The following is a 10895-nucleotide window of genomic DNA, read 5'->3' as shown; positions in this document are numbered from 1 at the left end:
TGTGTGAGATAAGTTTCATGACGTTACATTCATCATATCATAAAAGTAATAATTATTAACATAATATTCAAGATAATAAAATTAAACATATCCCTTGTTTTAGACTAATAGGTAACATGTTGTTATCTTTTCAATCAACATCAATTAATTATTTAAAACAAATCAAATTCTCATATTATATATACACAATATCACATATCATCAGTATCTAGTCCTGAATAAAGTGACTTAGTGTTTTTGTTTTCTTTTGGTAGATAAAGATTACCAAAATATTGTAGCTGAGAATAAACATGTACAATAGACACAAGTACGTAGAAATGTTATTGACAAATTCGTAGATCGTTGACAAAATATCTGACAATGTTTTCAGTTCAGATAATGCACGAAGTTATGAATCACAAATAAAACATTACGTAGTTATCACGTATGCACACTCGTGTTCTCGAACACTTTCTCGTTGTCGACGAAAATGCACTCACTAGTGTTCACTTTCTTTAGTTTGTCTGACAAAAATATTTTAAATAAATGGTTGTTCTCTGCTTAGGCAAAATTGTTTATAATAGTATTGAAATGTCTTTATTACAAGCTCAATACTAATGGTTGAGTGTAATGATTCTCAAAATTAGCTCATAAGGCAAGTTTTTTCTTTGGTAATAAGCATGTGCCAAATGACAAATTCAATTAAATGAAATCTCATCAGATTCATATATTTATAACAAGAGTAATGAAATACTATCTCTTTGTTTAGCTTAGCGTGTAGAGTAGGAACAATTCCTAAATAGAAAATAATATGAATGTCGAAGCTAGGAGAAATGAAACGAAGTAGTGTACGTGTCAGTGCAATAGTGACAGAGCTGTGTTCAGATATGTAAGTTGGTTGAAGGAAGAACGGTAACGTGAACTATATCTCAAAAGAATCTCAGGTATTAATAATAGTGTATGTGACAGTGACGTGTTTCGCCTGACTAACAGCTGGCTCTTCTCTCTTAGATGACGCCTCTCGACGAACGCTACTGGATCTTAACGAGTTATCTTCATGATCTTCAAATCTTCCATGACGTAGACATACAGTAGATATCAAATTCTTCAATAATTTCAAAGATAAAATAATTATGTGGCATGGCTCAAATCTTACGCACTGGCTAATAAAAATTCACACCACCTATAGGTGTGACAAACATCGACGACGAAAATCGCATATCCGCGACAAATGTCCGCACTGGCCTACATGCTCAGTGGACAAAAAAAAATCGTCGATAAGTGCTCTACGCACAGAAATGTCCTCACTGGTACTCCGACACAGTGGACACTAAATTAGCCTCAAGCATGCGTGCTTGTTTTAGCGATGCAACATATTGTTCCCTTACTGTTGGGATAAACATTAATTAAAGCCAAACAATAAATCTACTTCACGCCGAATGTCACTGATGACTTGACCAAACATCATCTCTTAAATATACGTTATAGATCAGTGTATCTAAGACTTAGGTTGCTTATAAAGCCTTAGCTGTGTTAGATTAAATCTTCCGATAACCTTGTCACTGTCAGTTTCCTTGAGAGTGTAACAGTTCTCATTTATACGTTCACAAACTTGAAATGGTCCTTCGTATAATAAAAACAACTTCTTCGTCACCTGTTTCCACATGTCACTAACAGGATTAGTTCGTTTAAGCACTAGGTCTCCTATATTTAACTTCGTTATTCGTTTCGGCTTCTGTAGCTTACTTCGACGTTCTGCAGCTAGATGTAGACGAGCTGTAACAAATTTCTCTATTTGTTCCCTCATATCTTCGCTTATCGTTTCCGGTTCTTTCGTGTTCTTATCGTGGTCGGGTAATATGGTAATCGGTAACGCCTCTGATCGTTCCGCAGTAATAATTTCATGGGGTATTAATTATGTCGATTACCGGCGCTGAAAGTCACGGTACTGGACGTAGACTTAGCCAGTATCGGTTCTATGCCTTGTGGATTTGCATAGTAGGTGATAGGGTTGACGGGTTCTTGTCTCGCAAAATACCCTGCGTACTGTGATGAAGATGAAGGTTGATTCTGGAATGTATTCTGTGAGTATTGAATAGCTTCATTACCGGCGGCTTCACTTCTCAGTTGGTTAACCGATAACTTGCTAGGGGAGTTTGGTTTGTGTGGCTGTCGGTTCCGCGGACTACCGGATGACTTCGCTTCTCCCCGATTTTCGTAATAATGTTTCGAGTTGTCGTAGTTCTTACTCGAATATTTGGGCGAATGTCTGTCGTCCTTATAGCGCGGCGACCTGGGTGGCCGTCTCGGTGAGGTAGGCGGGGTTCTAGACTGTTCGCCCCTACCTTCTCGCCTAGGCGTTGAATCATAAATAATTCCTCCGCGTCTGTATTCTCCGCGTTCCTCGCTGTTACGCCACGAGCGGTTGTGTTTTGAGCGTTCAAACTCGCGTGACTTCGAACCTCTATGGTAAACATCGTTGTTGTCACGGCCTGAATACCAAGTGTTTCGTCTATGGGCCGGCTTATTCTTGCCCCAAATTAGACTGTTCACGTGCGGCTGTTTACGTTGGTTATTGTCCGGGTAATTTTCATTACGCCGCTGATTCCAAGGCTGATACAGCGGTGGTTGTCTGTTCACCGGTGATTTTTCAGATTCCTCTCGCTGGCTACTTCTATTCTGACGGTCGAGCCTGTCATATGCGAGTAGCTGTTCCCGGAAATCTGCTATACCGTCAAAGCTTCTACCTGTCAGATGTAATTGGTAGCGCATCGGAAGTTGGCCTAAAATCATTGCCACGAATTCATCGTCGCTCATGACAACGTCTAGATAGCGGGTACGCTCGAACATGTCGCTTAAATGAGCCTCGAGTGTCTTGTTTTTCTTAGGATCATACTTTTCTCCGTGTAACTGAGCGCGTAAATTCCCCTGAATTTTCAAGCTCCAGTGTTGTTGTAGGAAAGCTGCTTTAAACTGTCCAAATGATGATATGGAAGTTTGGTTAACTTCCCACCAATAATATGCGGTACTTTTCAAACAGTTGTTCAAACATCGCAATTTTTCTGTGTCCGAAAGATTGAATCTCTCCGCGTATTCTTCGAATAATTTTATAAATTTACGTGGATTTTCCGTGGATTTTGAGGAAAATACAGGCATTTCCTCTGACCAATGCCTAGCAGGGTGGTTTAAGGCTGCTGTATCCACTAATATTACTTGTTGTCCGGTTGCAATGTTGGTAATCACGTCCTGTGAACGGTAAGTAGGCGTAGCCTGGTGTGACGACGCGGACGGGTCTCGCTGCGCTGACGTCATCGTTTCCGCCGCAGACGCGCTCATTGTGTCAACGTTTATCGGTGTATGCGCTGCCGCTCCAGACAATGACAAATGCTGCACGCAGTTCTCGAGCTGGATCAATTTTCTATTCACGTTTCGAATGTCGTCTGCACTACTCGCTTCATGTCGTTGTAGCGCGGTATTTACGTTCGCGAACTGTGTTTCGCTAAGCTGAACGTAATGGTTGAACTGTTCCTCTGCAGTACGTTTTGCGACCTCTATGCACGTAGTTTCTGTGTTAATTACGTGTTGCTGTAATTCGGTTACTTGCGCGTCAATTTCCTCAAATCTGTTCATTACTGTTTCACGAATGTTATGAACTTCCTCCTGCGTGTCGCTAGTTGTCTGGTTACGTCACCAATTTTAGCTTCTACTTTATCTATCAATTCAAGATGTTGTAACCTGTTTTGTTCCGCCGCTTCGGACCTCTGTCTAGCCATCTCGTCAGATAATATTTTTGCCTGTTCCGCCGCTTCGGACCTCTGTCTAGCCATCTCGTCAGATAATATTTTTACCTGCTCCTGGTTTTGTTTGGTAACCTCGTTCAGGGCTCGCATCAAATCCTCCATGGAAATATTATTCGCGTTTTCTTTAGCTGCCTGCACAACGGGTTCGGAAGTGTTACTTTCCTCTATGCGCGCGGGTTCGGGAGCAAAGCTAATTTCTTGACCTGCCTCAACGCTTAGTATGGGTGTATCCTCTTTGTTTTCGTTGTCAACACAGCCTAGCATTTCTTTCTGGCACTCGACTGACGTTTCCTCCTTGTCGGAGCTGGTCTTTTTGTGCCTCAGGAAATACATACCTTCGTCGGCCATCTTGTTGTGGTTCCGACGTACTGTTATTATACTCTACAGCAAATCTACTTAATTGCATTTTGGTAGACGGTCCAGTGAGCGTAGACCCTCGTCGATGCCCCTAAGTTGGCTCGCCACTGAAAGTTAACTGTTGGCCCCTAGTTGTGGCGCCACTGAAATCAACCTACTTGCTATTGTATTGATGTGTTCTCACGGGGTTCTTGGCGCCTACTCTCGTTGCAGTAAATACCAGGACCGCTACTGCTGGATGGTCTGCCCAGACTGATAGTCCAGCTAGCACGTCACTGCCCTGGGTTACTGTATGGAGAGTAATCATAAAAAGTAAATTTAATGGTGTTACGTGAATAGTGGAAATTTGCATATAAATGAAATAATAATAATTGAAAAAAAAAGATTTTAATGGTTTTTAAATATTGGTAAAGTTACGTTTAAAATGAGATTAATTGAGAAACAACCAAGGTGTCAAATCTAGGTGTCGGAAATTAGATGCAAAAGACGTCACTAGAACACGTAAAATATACTGCCGGGTCTAGCTGTACGTTGTCGGAGGCTTGAGGCTCTCTTCACAGGACCTCCAGGTGGTCTGCTGCTACACTGGAACTCTGGATGCTGTAATGCTGTAATTAGCGAACTACAGGGGTGCTGAGGTCGCCGGGTATCAGCTGAAGACTCGACATCCCTCTCGTCCTGGAAAGTCTGGTCTAATTCTGGATTGGTCTCACCAATCTTCGTGGTCGAATCTCAGCTGGCGCTGCCCTCAGATGTCTGGAACCACTACGAGACGAAAACGGGACCGACGCGGAAGTTGGCACTCGAAGTCGCCGATACTCCCTATCTAGGATTTATTTAATCCACATACAATTCTCTCAACTCGTAGAAAGGAGAATGCTAAGCAGGACACGATCGCGGATGACGCGAAATCTTCTATTTCTCGGGCGGCAACCAAGGCTTTGGTTTGCCCCAGCCCGAGAAACGTCTTCTTTCCGCAAGATGGCGATGGCGTCTCTCTTCTTCCTCCTAATATCTATTTACTGACCGTCCCTAGCAACCAAGGAGCTATCGATATCAGTAAACAGAATAAGCTGCATAGTGAAATAAAAACGTGGATGTTGGAGTGTAAAAGAATCGAACTAAGACCAAATGAACAAAGTTTCCAAGGAATAATTCTTAGAAGACCCTGAAGTTGAAAGTGTGTCGTCTATGGTAATAAGATGTGTCATATTTGTTATGCCTTGGTTGTCCTCTTTACAATCAAAACAATTAAATACATAATATTCCCTCATGGAATATACAAGTAATATTACAATCATAATAAAAATAATAATATATAACTGTAAACAGTTGTACTGGTTACAACAGGAGTAATGCTCGTTGCTAATAACATAATGATCTTTTTCCCTCCCCCCCCCCCATTTAAAAAAAAGATTGTAAAATATTTTATATTTCTTTTTTGGGTAAATGTTTTAGTTTAGACTTTTCACTCTGACCCATCATGGATTCCTACTGTATTTGTTGGTTATATGGTAACGCATAATAGGCCTCTTCACAATAGCGCGGCGCGGCGCGATGCGACGCGTAGCGATGTGACATCATTCGATACCAACCAATCAGAGTTAACATCGCTCGCGGCGAGCGATAGCTCGCGACGTGAGCACAAGCGACAAGACTGCCTTGCCGCGCCGGGCGACATCGCTGATGACATAAGAGTAAACAGCCAATCGCAAGCAATAATTCGGAGAATTATAAGAATATCAGTTGTTAGTAAACAAACGATTGAAATAGAAGACAATAGGTATCTGGAAAGTGATATTGATGTAAAATAATTTCCTGATGCAAGGTACCTTAAAAAAAAAAAAATCAGCCAAATTCAAAACAATTACAAGAAGTGTCTGTACTTACAAAATCACAATATCTGCACTAGACACGCAAGTTAGCAAGTTATACTTTAGTGTCATCATTGAATATATATAATGTGTGTGTGTGTGTGTGTGTATATATATATATATATATATATATATATATATATATATATTCAAAGGTGTCATCGACAGTCTTTCTGCTGGGCTCAATGGTAGGCGGTGAGAATTTTTTTGTAACATATGCAGCAACGCATCAAATTACTCTCCGCCTGTGAACATTTACTGCATAGTGATTTCTATTCATGTCTCTTTTCACCGATGCTTAGGGCGCGGTTACACGGGACCCTGAACTACTTCAGGTGAACATGTTTAAGTAAACACGTTTACAAACGCGAAAGTGTGCGGTTACACGGTAGTTGCTGAAAAGTGTGTTTAGCTCTAAAACCGATTGTCTACTGTCAACGAATGACTGTGTTGTTGATCTCTATTTTTTAATTGCATCCAGAAAACGCGGGATTTTCTCACTTGTTTATACAGCATTATCAGCAGAAATGAAATGTGTTTACATATTGCTCAATATTTTTTTACAAATCGGGAATTCAAACATGCACAGTAAAATTTTTAAACTTATTTTTTATTATTTTCTGAGCGAGAGTACCTATCTCAGTTTTAAGAAAATTAAGGTCACGATAAATTAAAAAATATGTGTAATTATCTGTTGGTTTTTTTGTTGCATTCGGTAAAATATTACTCGAACTTGTGCCAGAAACACTTTCCATCTAGAATTTCTGCAAAAGACTGTTTATATTCTAACCAGCCAATCAGAGGCTAATGTAGAAGATATGTCGATCTGAACTACTTTGCCAACCTGTTTAAGTTAAATGAGAAATGGCCTCGAACGAAACATGTTCAGACTGTGTGTAACCGCACTCAACAGTTGAACATGTTCACCTGAAGTAGTTCAGACTCCCGTGTAACCGCGCCCTTAGTTACAGTACACTTGCATATGCAATGCCACAGAATAAACAATTGGTAACAGAAGCGACAAAATGTGGTTTTATCCTTGGTTAGTGCGTACCAGCAATCTGATGCTCTCGGGGCGTACACGAATGTAAATAAACAATGTTTTCCCATTGAAAGTAAGGGGCGTATGATTTAATGAACAGTTTGTGTGGTAGTAAATACAATAATTCGTCGTAATTTCACAAATATGTTTGAATTCATAGTATTTAGAGTATTCATATGTGATTCCAATCAACATTATTATTTTGTATTGGAATAAATAAGCTAGTTCGTGCGCATTCTAGCCTTGTGTTCCGTGATTCAGGGAATTGTGCAGTAAATGCCGAACAAATTTATTTCAGAAAGAATGCATAATTTTTGGTGTAACTCGTCGACATGTTATTAAATAATGATTGAAAGCCAGTAGGCGTCTTATTGTCCGTCATCTCGTTTGCTGGAAAGAATGCATGATATTTGTGTAACTCTGTGTGTTCGAGCACATACATCAACATTCGAACCGACGCCATGATGATGCGTAACTGTCCGTTTAGTCCACAGATCGCAGCACTGTCCCAAGGTCCAACGTGTGGTGCAAGAAGGCACCAAGTCGCACAATTAAAAAAAGTACACAGCAACCCTCAACATTCCGCCCACCGAAAATAAGTATTTTCATAATCACCAGGTAAACATATAAACAAAAAAAAACTACTCCACTCTACGGCATCCCTAACAAGAATGTGAACTGACGTCGTCCGACCGACGACCATCCCTAAGCCCGACCTGCACCCGCCAGTATACTCTCCCGCTAACGGAACGCACCCCTGGCCGTGGCCCACCCGAGTCGAGCGAGCCACCGAGCCGAACGGCCAAACCAGACATTATTATAATAAAGCACACTAAATCCGAGTGGACTAGAGACGAACCACACCCATTCCCCCTCAAACAATTAATTACGAATTTTGCGACCTTTAAGTCTCTTCCAGACGCAGTCATTTAGTTTTTAACGTAATGAGGTCAAGCTTGGCGCGGCAGGGGCCGACGCGCCACCGGACGCCATGCCAGTTCCGCAGTTCTACTCGACTCGCGGACCGGGACGGACCTACGTCCTACGGAGAGACCACAACCATTGTCTTCATCGCAAGTAACGTCCGGTAAATATAGTCATTTAGCATAAACCAAACCTTTTTCTATTCACCTCTCCGTGCGTGCCCGGTCCGTTTTTTACGGTTCAGGACCTAATCCGACCGCGTAAACGTAAAGACGTCCCGCACCACACCTGGTGCGCAGGGTCGCTCTTCAGCATACGGCACGGGCCGTCTCCCGCAAACCACAGAACTTTTCTTAAGGCCACGCGCCTTCGCGCTGACCACAAACCCGCAAGGAAAACTTCGCCAAGTTAAGTGGCGGTGCGTGTACCACCCCAGTGGGCACGGCACCAGCGTAGAAACAATCGCTTACGGGACTGGCCGACTCCAGTCGCCCACAACCTCTGTGTGCCACGTCATTTGTGCGCGCCTTATTTTCATTAAGTGTACTTGTTAACGTAACTTTGCGCCACGTCATTTGTGCGCGCCTAATTTTCATTAAGTGTACTTGTTAACGTAACTTTGCGCCACGTCATCTGTGCACGCCTAATTTTCATTAAGTGTACTTTGTCAACGTAACTTTGCGCCACGTCATCTGTGCGCGCCTAACTTTCATTAAGTGTACTTTGTCAACGTAACTTTGCGCCACGTCATCTGTGCGCGCCTCTCTTGCATCAAGTGTACTTGGCCTGCATACTGTTACCCGAGAAACCAGTGCCCCGAAACATTGAACATGTACCGGCCTGCACCCCGCAACGGACAAGTAGCCCTCAGGGGCATGTCTGTACTCAGTAATTGTATGGTGTGACGTCAATCCCTTGAATAAAGGCACGTCGCTACTACGGCAATCCCACGCATTCTTCTTTAACGTAAATTCCCAGGCAAGACCGCCGACGGTTCTAGCGGACCACGCTGGGGCAACGAACCACGAACCCTCATTGGTTAGACACCGAGCTAGCCTGGCGCCCTCCCGGAACATAAAACGTTAGTCAGACCAGCCACCCCGCTAGAACTCGCGCCCGGACTCGAACACGAGACCGCGGCTGACGGCAAATGGCGCCCCTGCGTGTGGCAAAATTTTAAGCAAAAAACGGGAAAATTGAGCAAACGGCAAGAAAACGGCCATTTTGGACGCACCAAGAGCGGCGGACAAAGGATCCATCAACCCCCACCCCCAGCGCTGACATTCCAGCAGAGCGTGCGACGCAGGCGGACAACATCACAGCCCAGCACCACCCCCAACCCCCCATCACTCCCGCACCGGCCCGCTTTCACTTCCGCGCGGCGGTCAGAGTACTCTTCCCCCCCTCCCACTTAACCACCCTCGTTTTCACTCTCCGCTTTGTGCGGCCATCCGGGCGCTCGACCCCCACCCATCCACCCGCTATCAACTCTCAGCTTCGCGCTGCCATCCGGACAGCTCCCCTCCCCTTTCAATCCTCCACCCGTCCGCTTTGTGCGACTGTCCGGGCACCTGCCCAGCCGGCGAGCGCGACCCCGCGCGCAGACTTGCACAGCGCGCACAGAGCCACGAGTGAAAAACACGAATCGACACAGCTGAACACGCACGATAACAAGAGATGTATGCACATGAATGCAGCGGGTGTTACCACCTCTACCCGAGATGGTACTTAAACGGCAGGATCGCCGCGGGGTACGAGTGTGGCTATTGTCAAGAGTATCGCACATTCGGGATGACGATGTGTGGAAACCTGTCGTGTCCCGGAGGAAGTAGCAGGGGCTACCACTGCGACGAGTGTGCCAGCCTATGGCATCGTGACTGCACCAACGAGCGTGAAGGGACTTTGAGGCGCGAGTCCTTCACGTTCACGTGCGCGCGATGTACCGCAGAACGAGCCACCCAAGTGCAGTATCTGGAAGCAACGCCAATAATTCCTCCCCTACGATACACCACGACGATTCACGACATCGAGACGCCACTCACGCAGACGCATGACATATCACAAACACACGCCCCGACGACATCCGCACCGTCACGTACAACCGTCCCGATGCCGACGACCTTCAACCTGACGCCACTCACGCCGACGCACTACGCCTCACCAAGGACGCCTTCCGTCCCGACGCCGACGCTCGTCAACCTCTCGCCGCCAATCCTGCTCCCTCCACCCCCGGGCCCAAAGCCACCAGCCTCAACACCCCTCGCAGACCAGACGCCACTCAACATGACGGTGACGACGCTTGACCCGCCGAAGCCGACCGAACGACGCATGACGCCGACCGTCCCACCGCAGTCTGTCACGACGTCCCGAACCCGCCTCGTGTCGGAGACATCTCACGACGCCGGGATGACCTCGCCACCGCACCTGACCACCGTCACCGTGCCGCGAAGGACCATTCCGACGCAACCCGCATCGTCTCCGACACCTGCCTCATCCGGGACGCCACCAGGCTCGACAACGACACGTCGCGCCACACCGTCGCCACCGCCTAGCTTCAACGTCATGCAGCCGTCCTCACTGCCACATGAGTACGCGGCCTCAAAAGGGACGCTGGACAAGGCAACGCCCAGGGCCACGACGCCGAGACGCCTGTGCGAGGCCCCGCCGCCTGGATTCGCCCCGCGGTGCCCGCCTGGATTCGCCCCGCGGTGCCCGCCTGGCTTCGAGGCTCAGTCGCCACGACACCACCCCTCGGCCGGCCTGCCACAGCAGCCGCCGAGGCGACGCGCACTCTGTGCTCCAGAGGCGCCACGACGCCGCTCCTCGGACAGTCTGCCACAGCAGCTGCCGAAGCGACGCGCACTCTGTGCTCCAGAGGCGCCACGACGCCGCCCCTCGGACAGCCTGCCACAGCAGCTG

At 45.9% G+C, this 10895-nt stretch overlaps 1 protein-coding gene across 1 annotated transcript in view; it reads left to right on the top strand.

Moving 5' to 3' along the window:
• The first annotated feature begins 1917 nt into the window (after positions 1–1917).
• LOC134533250 (uncharacterized) overlaps positions 1918–10895 on the top strand; it is a 91126-nt gene continuing 82148 nt past the window's right edge. The window contains exon 1 of the mRNA XM_063370675.1: positions 1918–2063. The gene's annotated coding sequence lies outside the window, so the exon portion shown is untranslated. The remainder of the gene's footprint in view (positions 2064–10895) is intronic.

The sequence above is a fragment of the Bacillus rossius genome, chromosome 6 (genome assembly GCF_032445375.1).
Source record: "Bacillus rossius redtenbacheri isolate Brsri chromosome 6, Brsri_v3, whole genome shotgun sequence".
NCBI classification, from domain to species: Eukaryota; Metazoa; Arthropoda; class Insecta; order Phasmatodea; family Bacillidae; genus Bacillus; species Bacillus rossius.
This window is presented reverse-complemented; position numbering and strand designations above follow the sequence as displayed.